Here is a 12,306-nt window from a genome sequence, read left to right on the forward strand (position 1 = left end):
TTATAGATTTAAGAACTCTTTGTTTCCAAAGATTGTTGACCCAGTTCCTTACTTTTGTTTAAATTTTCTGCAGGAAGTTGAGGTTCACTGAGAAGTAACCTCAGTGATTTCTAAGAAAAGCTTTCTAGCAAAACCTTACAGCAGTTACTAGGCTCTAAACAAGTCCACACATCAACAAGGTTGTGGTCATTTTGAGATTATTTTAAACAACTACCTCAGTCATGCTCTCTAATAAGAAAAGAAAAAAAATATTGTACGGTGAAGAGTTTCTCTTGTTCACAGTTCTTTTCTGGGCAACACACAGGTATCCAAAGGAAAAATGGTTTTGTTGTTTTGTTTAGATAAATAAGATGGCTTACATCTAGGCCCAGAATCCTCCTTTTGTGCCTATATAACTGTTGTATAAGGTATGAAAAAATCTGTATATTTTTCACACCCTGAACAACTGCTGTTGTCTTTAAAAGAATGACTCAGATGTAGTTGGAGAAATCATTTACTTTCACTTCAGAGAAACATAAATCAAGTGGATCAGAACTCTTGGGCTCAATTCATGATAAACTCAGGTTGTGATAGTGCCTTAAACAATGGACAGATCTGGATCAACCTCAAAAGTTACAGAATTCCTAGAAAATTGGGGCCTTGCCCTGACCTCCCCTCCCCCCTTCCCCCTGAAGGTGATCCATATAGTGGTAAGTGCCTAGGTTCTCTACACAGTGAGGAAGCAGAATTAGGCTCCTCCAAAATATGATTCAGAGTGCCTAGGTACTGGGCAGGGAGGCACCTAGAACTAATCACAAGGAAACACTAAACAGGGTTGTACCTGATTGCCTAGCCCTATTTCAAGTTAGTTGCCTGCCTTGGGGCTGCACATTAGGTGCCTCTGTCTACTGAGGAAGCAGAATGCCTTCCTCTGAGGCTAGGTATACAACTGACTACTGGTGGTGGCTACATCAAGAGCTCAGAGAATACAACTGACTACTGGTGGTGGCTACATCAAGAGCTCAGAGAACTCCTCAGGGCTGCGTCTACACAAGACACTGACTGTGCAGTAGCCCATGACTACTGCGCAGTAGTGTTGCATGGCAGGAAGTGTGATGTGATGATATTGAGCAGTAGTCTCACGCTACTGTGAAGTCAGCATCGTGAAAAAGCCGCTTCATGGTGCTACTATGCAGTAAGTCCAGTCACTGCACAATAATTTAGTACTTGTTTGTACAGTCAGCATCTTATGTAGACATGGCCAGGAAGTAGGAGATCTGGATCCTATGCATCCTCTGCCTGAAAGGATTCAAATCAATATCCTCCATTTCCCAGGAGTGGGCCCAGCCCACCTAGCTAAGAAATAGTTTTGGGAGGATGAAAGCTACACTACTAGACAGGCAAGACTGCAACAGTCGTGGGACCAGGAGAGCCTGCACGAGTGAACATGAATCTAATCTAGTGATGAGGGAACTTTGCTGGCAGGTTGTAGTCCTAAGGTCTAGTCTCTACTGCCAGGGTTAGTTCTGTTTTTTTTTTTAATCCAATGACTGTCAAAAATAGCTCTCCCAGCCTATGGCCTTGTGCTTAGGGTACACTCCTGTGATGTGGGTATGAATCTGCTCAGGTTAAGGACCAAGGTCCCCTTAGATGACTATTCTTAGTAGAATATTATGCAAATGATGAACACCATGCCCTATGCATTTCTTGTGTTTTTGAGTAAGATGTGCTTTGGACATTGTGCTTTGTCCTGAATTCAAGGTGGTGCTCTGTAGGCACTACAGTTCCCAGAGAGGCAAGATCCCTTTGGTACCTCACACAGTCCATTCTGGCTTGTGACAGAAATTGGGCGCATCTACACATGCATTTTAATGCACAGTAGACTATTTTATTGAGCATTAAAGTGTCATGTAAAAACTGTGACATTATGCTTATGTGCAGTAAGGCTAGGGACAGACATCCAAAAAGCCCGAGCCTGAATTGATTCAGTCTTTGTGGGTTAGTCTAACCTGCAGATAGGAAACTGGTTCACAAATGGATAGACATTCAGCACATGCCTGCAGTAGCTCAAGCCAGAAGGCCAGGGGCACTAGAGCAGCCCTCCCTTCCACAGGAAGCTGAGCTGAGGAGGGGGGTGTGACCAGGCCCTGGCAGACCCGCCCCAGCGGCTTCCTGACAGCTGAGAGCAATGTGGGGAGGAGGAGCAAGAGTTTCCATCCAGTGCCTGACAGAGACCCACCTCCCCACCCTGTGGGACAACCAACCCAGCATGGCCCCATTAAAGGTGAAGGGGGCAGGGAGAAGGGTTAATTCCTCCCTCTCTCTCTTCCCTGCAGCTGGGATTTGCCAGCTCCAGAGGCCACTGCTGCAGCCCCCTCCCCTCTGCTCCCCGGCAGTGGGTGAAGAGGGGAAGGAGGGAAGAATTAACACCCCCCTGCCCACTCTGCCTTAATGGGGCCATGCTGGCTGGTGTCTCTGCTAGGGCCTGTCCCTGCTCCGACTAGACAGCAGAGGGGTCAGGTCAGCCCTGCAGCTGGAGCAGAGAGCCTTGTTCAGCCCAGAAAGCATGCTGGGATGCTGTGGGTGTCTGGTTTATCTTAAACCAGCAAGGGGTCTGGGACAGACATTGCATAAACCAGTTTGAGCCAAATCAGTGAAGTCTGATACTACATTCAACCAGGTTTATCTCAAACCGGTTTTGTTCATTTTGAAACTGGTTTATGTGCACTGGATTTCTGTTCTGTTACAGGCTTAAACCAATTTCTGGTCACTTAAACCGGTTTATGTGTAATGTCTGTCCCCGGCCTAAAAGTCTACTGCACATTGTCACTAAAAAAGTGTGCAAATGCACTACTGCGCATTAGCTCAGCCTAATGTACATTAAATTAGTGCCTCACATTGCAGGGCACTTACACACATGCAGGGAGGCTGCTCCAAAACATTGTAATTCTAGCGCCTCTGGAGCAGACATGATGAATCGAGTCTGCAGGAACATGAAAATGACCATGCTCCAGCAGACTCCAGCATCACATGTATCAGGATCCCTGCACTGAAAATGATGGTGGGGTGGTTTAAATGAAGGCTCATTCAACAAGTGTTCAAAGTGCCCTGCCACCATTTTTCAGTGTGGGGATGCTGATGTGACACTCCAGGCACTTTTAATTAGTGTGGCTCTTGGAGATGAGCTAATTAAAGCAGCCTCCTGCTCCCCACTTCCCCCCACCTCCCACAACATGTCTATAAATGTCTGGAGATACTAAATTTAAATGTGCATTAGAAAAGGCACATTAATGCATGTATAGATGTGCCTAGTAGGCAGGAATTAGGTACCTGGTGCTCATTACTGGAATGCTTGTACACATACTCAGAACCTCAAGATTTAGGTTCTTTTCTGGCCAAAATATAGGCACTGGACGAATTTAATCACCTAAAGGGCTTTGTGGCTGGACCACAGTTGATCAGGATTCTATTTGTGACTCGTATGCCTAAATTTTTTCCTAATTCTTTTTTAGGGCCCTTAGTTTAGCAATATGTCTCTTGAATTATTGGCCTTAGAGAAAGGTTTCCTAGTAAGTTCACTGGGAACTGCCGCTGGAGAAATATTGGGCCAAGATTTTTTAAGATAATTGTTGATTTTGGGTACCTTGATTTCATAGATTTCATAGACATTAGGGCTGGAAGGGACCTCGGAAGATCATCGAGTCCAGCCCCCTGCCCAAAGGGCAGGAAGTCAGCTGGGGTCATAGGATCCCAGCAAGATAAGCATTTAGTTTCACCTTGAAGGTGTTCAGTGAAGGCGCTTGAACCACCTCTGGTGGCAGGCTGTTCCAGACCTTGGGGGCTCGGACAGTAAAGAATTTCTTCCTTATGTCCAGCCTGAAATGATCTTGAAGTAGTTTGTGACCATTCGACCTTGTCATCCCTTGGGGCGCTCTGGTGAACAAACGTTCCCCCAGATACTGGTGGTCACCCCTGATAAACTTGTAGGTGGCCATCAGATCACCCCTGAGCCTGTGCTTTTCCAGGCTAAAGAGCCCCAGGGCTCTCAGCCTGTCATCATAGGGTCTGCTTCCCTGACCTCTGATCATGCGCGTGGCTCTTCTCTGGGCTCTCTCAAGCTTCTCCACATCCTTTTTGAATTGTGGAGCCCAAAACTGGACACAGTACTCAAGCTGCGGCCTCACTAAGGCCGAGTACAGGGGGAGAATGACGTCCCGGGATTTGCTTGAGAAGCATCTATGGATGCAAGCCAGCGTTTGTGGATGTCCAGCCTGAAAATATTTAGAGAGGCCTGATAGTAAATATTCTCTGAATGGCAGGCATTTCTGAAAAGTTTGTCCTTGATGTACAGCAGCTCAGGCCTACATGGAGAATTTCTCTCACAGAATGACTAGTTTAACAGAATTCTATTAAAAACCATTTACTATCTATCTGAAGGAGTACACTAATGCATAATTTCAACTACGTGAAGGACAAAATAAAAGACTTGGTATAGGGGAAGGCAGGGGATCAGGTAGTATAAAAGGCTGGTTTATTTTTTTTAGTTTGCATTTGACTGATTCAGCAGTGTATGGATAAAACTGGTACCTGATGCATACGGGCAGTGGTGGCTTCCATTTGCCATTGTGATCAAAACTGTGATCACATTATAGCTGCTGTCAGCAGCCACTTTTGATTGCCGTCCTCCCCACAGGTCAGCCCTTGGCAGTGACGGTGCTCAATTTCAGTGCACCATGGACACTGCATTTGCTACAGTACTGGATTGATCATTTTTAAAGACTGGCTCACCATTTTGGGATGGCACGTCAAATAGCCCTTAGCCTTTCTGTTGCTTAGCACATGCATTTTGAATCAGGATTCTCTGCAGCCCTAGACATTAGACATAAATGCCCTTCAAAATATTTTGTATAAGCAGAATATTGCACTTCTTTCACTCTATAAAATACAGGAATAAATTTCATTTTAAAAAAGCAAAGAGGAAGAATTTTGCAAGACTAGTCTTTACATTTTAACATAGGTCATAAACTTTCAGTAGCAAATAAAACCAAGGGAAACAAGAATCCAGTTCACAGAACAACCTGAAAGTTTATATTTTTAAGTTAACAGTAAAATCTAAAGATGGAGAATATTATAAAAAATAAAAGAATTATTAAAACTGGTGGATTTTGCTGGAGTACACCATGGAGAAAGTGTCAAGAGAAAGCTATCACACAATGCATACAGCTACAACAATGGAAGTGTTGCAATATAAGGTGAAGATAGCTGCCTGTGGTTGGCAGTAGTCAGCAGAGCTGTAACTAATCAACAGCTGGTATTAGTTGTGTTCAGAATTTGAGGTGGATATTGGGAAGACAATAGGGTTTCATAGTTGAATTCCAACTCGTTTAAACTAGCGGTGCTCAACCTTTTTTCCTCGGGGTGCGGTAGGTAGTGCCCTGTCCAGCAATGGGCTGGATCCTGCTAGTGGTCCTGAGCTGGCACCAGGGCCAACAGGGTGGGCAGCTACTGGCCATGAGGAGGGGGCATGGGGCAGCCAAGCCACAACACAGCCCATGGGGGAAAGAGCACGTGGCTTGGCCCTAACCTGACCCTGGGGGGGGGGGTGTGGCCTGGCTCTGATCCACGCACAGGGGAGGGGGCATGGCCAACTGTAGCCAGCAATATGGGGCATGGGGTTTGGGAATTTGGCAAGGGGAGGGTGACCACATTAATGGCCACCGCTTCCCTGCCACCAAATTTCCTGCCCCATGGGGACCTCCCATGGGCCAAATGCAATGGCTCTGCAGGTTGCATTTGGCCCATGGGCCAGGGGTTGAATACTGCTGTTTTAAACAAAAAGGAGGCAGGAGGTAGGGGGAGACAACAGGCATGAAAATGTGAAACTGATGGAAAAAGGAAGAAAGAAATTGTGATCAGCATGTGCTACATAAGTAGCCATGATGAAGAAAGACAGCAAAACTGTACAACTTAGTACACATACATGTACACATGCTTTACAAGAGGGAAAGGAATGAAAGTGGGCAGATCAGCTGTGGTCATCTTTGTCACATTCAGTGTGTACGATTGACTTCAACAGCTTGTCAGCCAATAACTTTATCATTAGATACTGGGCCATATTCAGAAGTAATCGATAGCGTGGTGCAAGCATACACTAGAATTAGACACATAAGCTTACAACCATGAACCTACTAAAGTGCTGTCTGCCAATCTACCAAGCAGTATAAAGAAGCATATTTTATATACCGATGAGTTGGAAGTACGTGCAAGTTGAAGTGGGGTGGGAGTGATTTAATTGACACCTTCTTTTGGTTTCACACTGTACAAGCTATGCCAGCTTAGAGTCCCAAGACTGACTTACATCCTCGTTATTAACGAATAAAAAAAGCAAAGAAGTTTGAACCTCTGGGAGTGTTGAGTTATAGGTGGGAGTCTAGTTTACACTGCTAACATCTCACCTTTGAACAGGGACCCTTCTCTATAAAGGAAATCCAACTGGATAGGTATCAAAAACTGGGTTGTTCCTAGATTTGTGTGAAAAGTCTTGCATGTTAGAAAAACCTGGAGTTTCCAGGTTTTGACAGTTTTGCGAAGTGTGGAGGAAAAATCATATTTCTCTAGTGCAGTTTTTATAGGTTTTTGCCACAACCAAAAGGAAAGTTTTACTTGCCAAAATAGAAGAGTCACAGAAACATGTTTAAAATTTGCTATTTGATTTTGAACGTCCAAATCAATTAAACTGGGTGACATTTTCCACTCTGCAAATGTCTGTGATTTCACAAAAATACTTCCTTTCCCCTGGCCTGTAAAAATCTAATAGAGTTAAAAAGAGAGAGAAAGAAAGAAGTCTCCCCTTAACAGCTTGCAGTTGCAGGCTTAAAAAGAAAAGAAGGCCAATTTCAGCGCTCACAGTGAAAGGCTGTTGAAAAGGGTAACCAACCATGACTAATAATTGCATTGGGCTGGGTATTTGCAAGGATTGTGTTGTAAAGCATCAAGTGTGTGAAACAAGATCATTTGGTGGAAAAATGTAAGTGGCACAGAACTCAAATATAAATGAAAGTTTCTGTAGAGGATCAAGTGACTGGGAGTAGGTGGAGAACCAATAGTCACAGATTCGGTACTTCCCAGCAGTTATTAATGACTGCTCAGCCCATTGAACAAGAATGGTGCTTTATTTATTTCACAAGGGTTATTGTGAGGACTAATGTTCATAAAGTATTTTGAACATGCACAGTGCTACATGAGTACCAAGTACTACATAAGAGCTAATAATTATTATCGAGAGGGAGAGTTAACATGAGGTAAAACAAGTACTTTTCATAATTCAAAAGTGTGCAGGGACAAACCATCCTGTGAGAAAGCTTCCTTTGTATTTCCACAAGGAGATAATGCACATCCTTGACATTATCTATGTTTCAGCATTCTGAACCTTCTTGTGCCACCAACACTATCCCTTGTTACCTCTCAGCTGTGTGTTCTTGGGGAACCCTGGGACAGGACACAGTCTGTCTGACTCACAAAGAATCCCACCCCCCCAACGAAACTGATTAAAATGTGGTGAGAGATACACCTAAGACCCTCCAGATAAGGGTGACAAGAGTGAAACAACTGCCCTAGGTCTCATTTGCATCCAAGATGGAACCAGATGACCATTCATTTACATGAGAGATGGAGAACAGAAAGCCTGAAGCAGAGATTGCAGTGAATTCTGGGATCAGAGAAGCAGGGGAGCACTGCATGATGGGGAATCTGTGCTCCAAATGCTAATCAACCCATGTTTACACACACCCAGCTCAGCATTTATCAGACCAGTTCTAATCTGGATTTACAAAGGACTTTCCCCCCCCCGACACACACACACCTCTAAGTTTAATAGGCATCTCAGGCCGTACATTCCCTGGTCCCACTATGGGAGGCCTATTTAAACTTGATTGACTAAAACTCGGTTGCCGGGTTAGGGAATGCTGAGGCAAGAGACCAAGTCAGAGTGGGTATGGGCAACATTTGAACAATGGTAAAGGGATTCATCATAGCATCCAGCCCATTGGAGCCCTGACCACAAGTGTTGTCATACTTTTCCCGGGATGACTGGTGGAAGTCCTCCTGCCCAAAGGTTATAAACACCCCAATAATTGCCTTAAGTCTGTTAAAAGACTATAGTAAGATCTGGAAAAGTCATGCTAAGCTGAGGCTTGTTCACAACAAGTATAAATCCAAAACTCTGATGCTGCAAGCTATCTATTGTTTCTGAAGAAACCATGAGATATCCCATCGGTATATCTGCTATCCGAGCCGCGCGGCGCGAACAGAGCGCGCAAACAGGGAGGGCTAGGAAGGGGACTGTCCCCCCAGGCCAGGGGGCACCCCCGGGGCTAACCCTTGGGGGAGCAGGCTCCTGTGGCAGCGGATCCCCCCAGCGGGGGAGCGTAGGGGTGGAGCTGCCGGCAGGCACTTCCGGGTAGACCGGGGCACCTGATTGGCCGTTGGAGCGGGGCAGGTAATTCAAACCGCGGGCTTTAAAGCCGCAGGGTGGCGTAGTTCCCAGCACTCGGGAACCAGCAGCGGGAAGGAGAGGAGGCAGCACACGTGTGTCCCGCACGCACGTGTGCCCTTTTACCAACCGACTGACCGGAGGCGGCGGCAGCAGGAACAACAGAGGAATCGGCAGCGGGGGCAGCAGCAGCTGATCCCCCGAAGGTAAGTGGGGCGGAGGGACCCGGCGCAGCTGAGCCGGATCTGGAGGGGAAGCCCCCCGGGTCCCATATAGCTGAGCCAGTAGGGAGCTGCACTCCCGAGCCGCGCGGCGCGAACAGAGTGCGCAAACAGGCGCGCTCTGTAAGAGCACGCCGGCGTTTGTGCAGGCGTTTGCGCCGGAGGGCGGGCCAGGAGGGCCAGGAGTGGGACTCCTGTAGGGTAGGGCATAGACACTGCGCAGGTCTACAAACAGCAGCTTACAGAATGGTGTCTACGAGGAGTGCTGCTAGGGCCTCTGCCCAGGGGGGCAAGGCTACCTGGGGCAGGTCTGAGGCCTCCACCCAGACTGAGCCCATGGGGGAGCTGATGTCCCCCTACCTCCTGGCCTCTGGGGGATCCCCAGCAGGGCCAGGGGGGGCAGAGATTGGGGGCCCCCACACCTGTCCGGCAGGTGCCCATCTTAGGGCTCTGGAGGCTCAGGTGAGGGAGCTCCGGGAGGAGGTTAGCAGGCTGAGGGGGATCAGGGAGGCGGAGGATGAAATTGACAGATATTTCCTTTCCCTGAAGGCCCAGGCACCAAAGGAAGAAGCAGTCCGGGGAATGCCCTCCACAGCAGAGTGGCAGACGGTCACAGCCAGGACCGGAGCAGCTCGCAGCGAACCGGTACCAGCTTCTCCAGTCCGACTGGTGAACAGGTACGAGGCCCTGGCGACCCTGCAGGAGATGGAAGGGGAGGAGGAAACCCTTGGGCAAGAAGAAACACCACGTTCTTCACACTCCAAACAGAACAAGAGATCCACGAGGACCCAGAGGAGGAGGCGACGAGTGCTCGTCATAGGCGACTCCATCCTGAGAGGTACGGAAGGACCCATCTGTCGCCAGGACCCCTCGGCATGAGAGGTATGCTGCCTCCCTGGAGCAAAGATTCGGGATGTGACGGAGGTAATCCAGGCCAGGATCAAGCCCACCGATTATTACCCCATGGTCCTAGTCCATGTGGGTACTAATGATGCGGCCAGGAGAACCCCCGATCACCTGATGGCGGACTACAGTGCTCTGGGTGGCGTGCTGAAGGAGTTCGGTGCACAGGTGGTATTCTCTTCCATCCTACCAGTGACCGGACGAGGAAGACGGCAGGAGAACTGCATCCGAGAGACCAACTGGCGGCTTCGGCAGTGGTGTCTTGAGGCAGGCTTCGGCTTCCTGGACAATGACCCACACATCACGACGAGGGACATGCTCAGCTGGGATGGGCTTCACCTGTCCCCCAAAGGTAAGCATGTGTTTTCTACTAGGTTGGCGGATCTCCTCCGGCGGGCTTTAAACTAGGCTCGTCGGGGGGAGGGGAGTACGAGGGCAGGGGAAGCTGTGGACCACCAAACGATGTGGCACCCACAAGGACAGCCCAGCCTGAAGAAAGAGAGCATTGGGAACCTGAAAGCCATGGGGAGACCAGCACTATAGAACAGGTAAGGAACAAGAAGGTAAGAAACAATGGGCCCCATGGGACTGGGAGCGGGGGGGGCAGCAAAGGCACCAGTCGCAGGGCTCAAGTGCCTATATACTAATGCTAGGAGCATGGGGAACAAGCAGGATGAACTAGCGCTCCTGCTTGCACTAAACACCTATGACTTAGTGGGGCTAACAGAGACCTGGTGGGATTCATCCCATGACTGGGCGGTACATATTGAGGGCTATAGATTGTATAGAAAGGACAGGTCGGGGAAGAAAGGGGGGGGGTTGCACTTTATGTCAGTGAGCAATATACATCAACCCTCATCAAGACAGAATCCGAGGTTGAGGAAGTAGAAGGATTGTGGGTTAGGCTACATGGGGGGCAAGGAGAAAGGGATTTGGTGGTAGGGGTCTGCTACAGACCCCCACAACAAGGGGAAGAAATAGATGCGGGGCTCCTGAGGCAACTCTCGGAGACCATAAAAACTAAAGAGGCGGTAGTCATGGGGGACCTAAACTACCCAGACATCTGCTGGGAGACGCAGACAGCAAGGTCCCATCGCTCACGCAGGTTTCTAACCTCTATACAGGACCTCCACCTGACACAGGAGTTGCATGGTCCCACTAGGGGGAATGCCATACTGGATCTGGTATTGGCAACAGGAGATGACATGATAGGGGACCTCCAGATCGGTAGCCATTTGGGAGACAGTGATCACCTTATAATAGAATTCAACATAAGACAGCAAGTGGGTAAGGTAACTAGTAGGGTGAAAGTGCTAGACTTTAGGAAAGCTGATCTCAATGCACTCAGGCGATTAGTCAAGGAAGCACTGCAGAGTAGGAGTTTTGAAGGGATGGGAGCCCAAGAAGGGTGGCTGTGCCTAAAGGAAACGATCCTTCGGGCACAAAGCAAGACGATCCCCGAGCGAGGCAAATAAGGGAAAGGGGCCAGAAGGCTTCCATGGCTGACCAGAGAAATCCAGGGCAGCCTAAGGGACAAAAGGGGAGCACATAAAAAGTGGAAACAGGGAGAGATCACTAAAGATGAATATACCTCCTCTGCTCGTGCTTGTAGGGAGGCAGTTAGGCGGGCCAAAGCTACCATGGAGCTGAGGATGGCAACCCAAGTAAAAGACAACAAGAAATTGTTTTTTAGATATATTGGGAGTAAAAGGAAGGCCCAGGGAGGAATAGGACCACTGCTAAATGGGCAGAAACAATTGGTGACAGATAGGGGGGACAAGGCTGAACTCCTCAACGAGTTCTTTGCCTCAGTGTTCCTAAGTGAGGGGCACGACAAGTCTCTCACTGGGGTTGTAGGGAGGCAGCAGCAAGGCGCCAGACTTCCATGCGTAGATCCTGAGGTGGTGCAGAGTCATTTGGAAGAACTGGATGCCTTTAAATCGGCAGGCCCAGATGGGCTCCATCCGAGGGTGCTGAAGGCACTGGCTGACATCATTGCAGAGCCACTGGCGGGAATATTTGAACGCTCGTGGCGCACGGGCCAAGTCCCAGAGGACTGGAAAAGGGCTAACGTGGTCCCCATTTTCATAAAGGGGAGGAAGGAGGACCCGGGCAACTATAGGCCAGTCAGTCTCACCTCCATCCTTGGTAAAGTCTTTGAAAAAATTATCAAGGCTCACATTTGTGAGAGCCCGGCAGGGCAGATTATGCTGAGGGGAAACCAGCACAGGTTTGTGGCGGGCAGATCGTGCCTGACCAACCTAGTCTCTTTCTATGACCAGGTTACGAAACGCCTGGACACAGGAGGAGGGGTGGATGTCGTATACTTAGACTTCAGGAAGGCCTTCGATACGGTATCCCACCCCATACTGGTGAACAAGTTAAGAGGCTGTGACGTGGATGACTGCACAGTCCGGTGGGTGGCGAATTGGCTAGAGGGTCGCACCCAAAGAGTCGTGGTAGATGGGTCGGTCTCAACCTGGAAGGGTGTGGGCAGTGGGGTCCAGCAGGGCTCGGTCCTTGGACCGATACTCTTTAATGTCTTCATCAGCGACTTGGACGAGGGAGTCAAATGTACTCTGTCCAAGTTTGCAGATGACACAAAGCTATGGGGAGAAGTGGACACGCCGGAGGGCAGGGAACAGCTGCAGGCAGACCTGGATAGGTTGGACAAGTGGGCAGAAAACAACAGGATGCAGTTCAACAAGGAGA

General features: G+C 48.6%; 1 long non-coding RNA gene across 1 annotated transcript; it reads left to right on the forward strand.

The window, feature by feature from the left end:
* The first annotated feature begins 9,273 nt into the window (after positions 1-9,273).
* On the forward strand, positions 9,274-10,042 carry LOC132249971 (uncharacterized). Its single transcript, XR_009461520.1, has 3 exons — positions 9,274-9,368; positions 9,460-9,573; positions 9,788-10,042. It is a non-coding gene; the product is annotated as an uncharacterized LOC132249971 (long non-coding RNA).
* The last annotated feature ends 2,264 nt before the right edge of the window (positions 10,043-12,306 follow it).

Source organism: Alligator mississippiensis, chromosome 1 (genome assembly GCF_030867095.1).
Source record: "Alligator mississippiensis isolate rAllMis1 chromosome 1, rAllMis1, whole genome shotgun sequence".
Taxonomy (NCBI): Eukaryota; Metazoa; Chordata; order Crocodylia; family Alligatoridae; genus Alligator; species Alligator mississippiensis.